Genomic DNA, 6,507 nt, shown 5'->3' with positions numbered 1-6,507 from the left:
GTAGATAGATGGGCCGTGCTGTTGTTCCGTTGAATTTTAATGCATTCCTTGAGAAAGCTAAGTTGAAAGATGATGGTAGCAATTACATGGACTGGGTCCGTAACTCGAGGATTATCCTCATTGCTGCACAGAAGAATTACGTCCTGGAAGCACCGCTAGGTGCCAAACCTGCTGCAGGAGCACCACCAGATGTTATGAACGTTTGGCAGAGCAAAGCTGATGACTACTCGATAGTTCAGTGTGCCATGCTTTACGGCTTAGAACCGGTCAACGACGTTTTGAACATCATGGAACATATGACATGTTCCAGGAGTTGAAGTTAATATTTCAAGCAAATGCTCGGATTGAGAGATATGAAGTCTCCAATAAGTTCCACAGCTGCAAGATGGAGGAGCATAGTTCTGTCAGTGAGAATATACTCAGAATGTCTGGGTATAACAATCACTTTATTCAACTGAGAGTTAATCTTCCGAATGATAGTGTCATTGATAGAATTCTTCAATCACTGCCACCAAGCTACAAGAGCTTCGTGATGAACTATAATATGCAAGGGATGGATAAGACAATTCCCGAGCTCTTCACAATTCTAAAGACTGCGGAGGTAGAAATCAAGAAGGAGCATCAAGTGTTGATGGTTAACAAGACCACCAGTTTCAAGAAAAAGGGAAAAGGGAAGAAGAAGGGGAACTTCAAGAAGAACAACAAACAAGTTGCTGCTCAAGTGAAGAAACCCAAGTCTGGACCTAAGCCTGAGACTGAGTGCTTCTACTGCAAGCAGACTGGTCAGTGGAAACGGAACTGCCCCAAGTATTTGGCGGATAAGAAGGATGTCAAGGTGAACAAAGGTATATGTGATATACATGTTATTGATGTTTACCTTACTAGAGCTCGCAGTAGCACCTGGGTATTTGATACTGGTTCTGTTGCTAATATTTGCAACTCGAAACAGGGACTACACATTAAGTGAAGACTAGCTGAGGACGAGGTGACGATGCGCGTGGGAAATGGTTCCAAAGTCGATGTGATCGCCGTCGGCACACTACCTGTACATCTATGTTTGGGATTAGTTTTATACCTAAATAATTGTTATTTGGTGCCAGCGTTGAGCATGAACATTATATCTGGATCTTGTTTGATGTGAGACGGTTATTCATTTAAATCTGAGAATAATGGTTGTTCAATTATATGAGTAATATCTTTTATGGTCATGCACCCTTGAAGAGTGGTCTATTTGTCTTAAATCTCGATAGTAGTGACACACATATTCATAATGTTGAAGCCAAAAGATGTAGAGTTGATAATGATAGTGCAACTTATTTTTGGCACTGCCGTTTGGGTCATATTGGTGTAAAGCACATGAAGAAACTTCATAGTGATGGACTTTTGGAATCACTTGATTATGAATCACTTGGTACTTGCGAACCATGCCTCATGGGCAAGATGACTAAAACGCCGTTCTCCGGAACTATGGAGCAAGCAACAGATTTATTGGAAATCATACATACTGATGTACATGGTCCGATGAATATTGAGGCTCGCGATGGGGATCGTTATTTTCTCACCTTCACAGATGATTTGAGCAGATATGGGTATATCTACTTAATGAAACATAAGTCTAAAACATTTGAAAAGTTAAAGAATTTCAGAGTGAAGTGGAAAATCATCGTAACAAGGAAAATAAAATTTCTACGATCTGACCGTGGAGGAGAATATTTGAGTTACGAGTTTGGTCTACATTTGAAACAATGCGGAATAGTTTTGCAACTCACGCCGACCGGAACACTGCAGCGTAATGGTGTGTCCGAACGTCGTAATCGTAGTTTACTAGATATGGTGCGATCTATAATGTCTCTTACTGATTTGCTGCTATCGTTTTGGGGTTATGCTTTAGAGACGACTACATTCACGTTAAATACGACACCATCGAAATCCGTTGAGACGACGCCTTATGAACTGTGGTTTGGCAAGAAACCAAAGTTGTAGTTTCTTAAAGTTTGGGGCTGCGATGCTTATGTGAAAAAGCTTCAACCTGATAAGCTCGAACCCAAATCAGAGAAATGTGTCTTCACAGGATACCCAAAGGAAACTGTTGGGGTACACCTTCTATCACAGATTCGAAGGCAAGACATTCGTTGCTAAGAATGGATCCTTTCTAGAGGAGTTTCTCTCGAAAGAAGTGAGTGGGAGGAAAGTAGAACTTGATGAGGTAACTGTACCTGCCCCCTTATTGGAAAGTAGTTCATCACAAAAACCGGTTCCTGTGACACCTACACTAATTAGTGAGGAAGCTAATGATGATGATCATGAAACATCAGATCAAGTTACTACCGAACCTCGTAGGTCAACCAAAGTAAGATCCACACCAGAGTGGTACGGTAATCCTATTCTGGAGGTCATGTTACTAGACCATGACGAACCTACGAACTATGAGGAAGCGATGATGAGCCCAGATTCCGCAAAATGGCTTGAGGCCATGAAATCTAAGATGGGATCCATTTATGAGAACAAAGTGTGGACTTTGGTTGACTTGCCTGTTGAATGGCAAGCCATCAAAAATAAATGGATCTTCAAGAAGTAGACAGACGCTGATGGTAATGTTACTGTCTACAAAGTTCGACTTGTTGCGAAAGGTTTTCGACAAGTTCAAGGAGTTGACTACGATGAGACCTTCTCACCCGTAGCGATGCTTAAGTCCGTCCGAATCATGTTAGCAATTGCCGCATTTTATGATTATGAAATTTGGCAAATGGATGTAAAGACTGCATTCCTGAATGGATTTCTGGAAGAAGAGTTGTATCAGATGCAACCTGAAGGTTTTATCGATCCAAAGGGTACTAATAAAGTGTGCAAGCTCCAGCAATCCATTTATGGACTGGTGCAAGCCTCTCAGAGTTGGAATAACCGTTTTGATAGTGTGATCAAAGCATATGGTTTTATACAGACTTTTGGAGAAGCCTGTATTTACAAGAAAGTGAGTGGGAGCTCTGTAGCATTTCTAATATTATATGTGGATGACATATTGTTGATTGGAAATTATATAGAATTTCTGGATAGCATAAAAGGATAATTGAATAAGAGTTTTTTAATGAAAGACCTCGGTGAAGCTGCTTACATATTGGGCATCAAGATCTATAGAGATAGATCAAGATGCTTAATTGGACTTTCACAAAGTACATACCTTGACAAAGTTTTGAAGAAGTTGAAAATGGATCAGGCAAAGAAAGGGTTCTTGCCTGTGTTACAAGGTGTGAAGTTGAGTAAGACTCAATGCCCGACCACTGCAGAAGATAGAGAGAAAAATGAAAGATGTTCCCTTTCCTTCTCCCTCTCCCCCTTCCTTTCCCCCTCCTAGTAGGAGTAGGAAAGAGGGGAGTCCCACTCCTACTAGGAGGAGGACTCCTCCTCCTGGCGCGCCATAGAGGGTCGGCCGGCTTCCTCCCTTGCTCCTTTATATACAGGGGCAGGGGGGCATTGAGGGATTCCCGGATTAGGGGGTCCTCGGACTGCCGGACTATATACTTTGTCCGAATTGTTGGACTATGAAGATACAAGATTGAAGACATCGTCCCGTGTCTAGGTGGGACTCTCCTTTGCGTGGAAGGCATGCTTGGCAATTCGGATATCTAGACCTCCTCCCTTGTAACCGAATCTGTGTAACCCTAGCCCCCTCCGGTGTCTATATAAACTGGAGGGTTTAGTCCGTAGGACAACAACAATCAGAATCATAGGCTAGCTTCTAGGGTTTAGCCTCTACGATCTCGTGGTAGATCAATTCTTGTAATACTCATATCATCAAGATCATTCAAGGAGGACATAGGGTATTACCTCCATCTAGAGGGCCCGAACCTGGGTAAACATTGTGTCCCCGTCTCCTGTTACCATTCGCCTTAGACGCACAGTTCGGGACCCCCTACCCGAGATCCGCCGGTTTTGACACCGACATTGGTGCTTTCATTGAGAGTTCCGCCGTGTCATCGCCATAAGGCTTGATGGCTCCTTTGATAATCGGCAACGATGCGATCTAGGGTGAGGTTTTTCTCCCCGGACAGATCTTCGTATTTGGCAGCTTCGTACTACGGGCCAACTCGCTTGGCCATCTGGAGCAGATCGAGAGCTACGCCCCTGGCCATCAGGTCAGGTTTGGAAGCTTAAACTACACTGTCGACATCCGAGGAGACTTGATCTTCGACGGATTCGAGCCCATGTCAGGTGCGCTGCATAGTCACTTACGAGCATGACTTAGCTCTGCCGTCGGACAGTGTTCGGGAGATCACACCTGTGGCAACTACGACCCTTGATCCGGAGCAGACCGCTCCATCCGAGGACAGGTGGATGGACCCCGCCACGGAGGCCACACACTCAGCGGCGATAGAGCCGAATACTGACTTCACCTCCCACGAAACCCGTGTTGCCGGATCCTTGGATTCATCCCTGGCCACAGGCTCTGAACCTCCCGTGTGTGTGCCTATCGAATATGATTGGGCACCGATCATGGAGTTCACTTCCATGGATATCTTTCAGCACTCGCCCTTGGGTGACTTGCTAAATTCATTGATGTAGCGACTAGACCTCAAACAGTCTGATCTCTGTGCTCCGGTGTCATCCCTGGATCAGTAATGCTGACACCACACAGTACTCGGAGGATTTATAGCAGAGTAGCAATCACACACTTATTACATCGAGTGTCTCAAAAGAGAACTTATTACAATAAATATGGCTTAAGGCCATCTAATTACGATAACAGCGGAAGGCTTAGAAGATAAGTGAGTCCATCAACTCCAACGGCATCACTGAGTATAGAACCACGACCTAAGCTCCTTAATCGTCGTCTGAAAAGTCTGCAACATTAATGTTGCAGCCCGAAAACGGGTCAGCACATGGAATATGCTGGCAAGGTAACACATAGAGAGTAATGGAATGCAACAACTATACTATATGCATATTTGCCTGGTGGAAAGCTCTATGGTTACAGTTTTGCATAAAGCCAATTTTTCCCTACTTCAAAAGGAATAAATTTAATTACTATCATGGTGGTTGTTAAACATTGAGAATGGTTGACAACATTCTCAATCCCAATTAAGCATCATCATTAACCCAACAATATTAGTTTTAGAGTAACATGTTGAGATTCACATGATAATCCAGATACTAGATACTCAAGATGTCCATAAACGGGGACACGGCTAATCATGATTAGTTTGTTACACTCTGCAGAGGTTTGCGCACTTTTCCCCACAAGACTCGATCGCCTCCGTTGGATTTCTCGCACTACATGGTGTTTGAGAAACGGATGACCGAGACACAGTCTTTCAGAAGCGCTAGCACCTTACGATGGATAGACCGGTACACCTACTTCCCCCTACATCTGCTAGTCTACCCTGTAAGAGTTCGCACGACTTAATCAACTATGCCAGAGCCCATAATGGCTTGTGGCTGCACACGGAAGTTTCTAGTTTGAAAAATCTCATGATCCCTTTGAGTCTGGGTGGCGGTCCAAAAGAAAACAGGCATGTCCTGGAATACCCAGGTGCCTCAATCCACCCAGATGTGTATTTAAGTTGCCACCTTAGATAAACCATTAATTATCAATCTCACATCTGTCATGGATTTCACTCACCCAATCCACGTCTACTAGCATAGCATGGCATAATAAGCAAACGTAGAAGTAACTCCCAAAGGTTTGATAATAAACAGGTAATAGGTACTACCTCATCTACTTCCCATCCCACAGTTTAATTAGATCCTAATCATGCAATGTGTGAAGATTGATCTAATGCAAAAAAACTGGGTTGTAGAAAAGGTATGATCAAAGTGTTACTTGCCTTGCTGATGATCCGTGAAACCTAACGATTCAAAGTAACATGCGGCGCACTCCGGGTACTCTATCGCAGGCAAACAAACAAGCATACAATAAGTACTCATCTAATGCACAGGTAAAACTCAAATAAGAGATCTAACCAGAAGGTTCAACTTAAGAACTCCGGTTGGCAAAAGAATCAAATCGAACGAAGCAAAGAAAGTCAAACGGCGAAAGAAAACAACTTCATTCTAGTAATCTGAACCTAAGTCAAATTTTACGGTAGCAAAAACTTGTTTAAGTTGATTATTCGGATAGAGGGTTTCGAGACGAAACTCCAGGCGCTTGAATCGTCTGATTCCGATAAACGAGCGAAAAGTTAAACTAAAACGAAAATCGAATCAGAAATCGCGATCAGAAAATAACCGCAGAAAAATCCGACGAAAAAGAAAAACGACGAATGGAATTTAAAGAAAAAAATGGCATGGATTCGAGGTGCGGCGAACCTCGGGCGACGCGTGGCTCCGGCGGATCGGCGGCTGGCGGCGGCGGCTGGCGGCTAGGGTTAGGGCGCGACTAGGGTTTCAGGGCGGCTGGGCCTTCAGGCTGGCTTGCCCCGGCTTATAAAGGCCCCGGCCAGGCGGAGTCCTGGCTGAGTACGGCCCAAAGTCGGTTGCGTTTTTTTTTTCGCTCGGAAGAAAAAAAAAATA

Source organism: Triticum aestivum, chromosome 2A (genome assembly GCF_018294505.1).
Source record: "Triticum aestivum cultivar Chinese Spring chromosome 2A, IWGSC CS RefSeq v2.1, whole genome shotgun sequence".
In the NCBI taxonomy this organism is placed as follows: domain Eukaryota; kingdom Viridiplantae; phylum Streptophyta; class Magnoliopsida; order Poales; family Poaceae; genus Triticum; species Triticum aestivum.
This window is presented reverse-complemented; position numbering follows the sequence as displayed.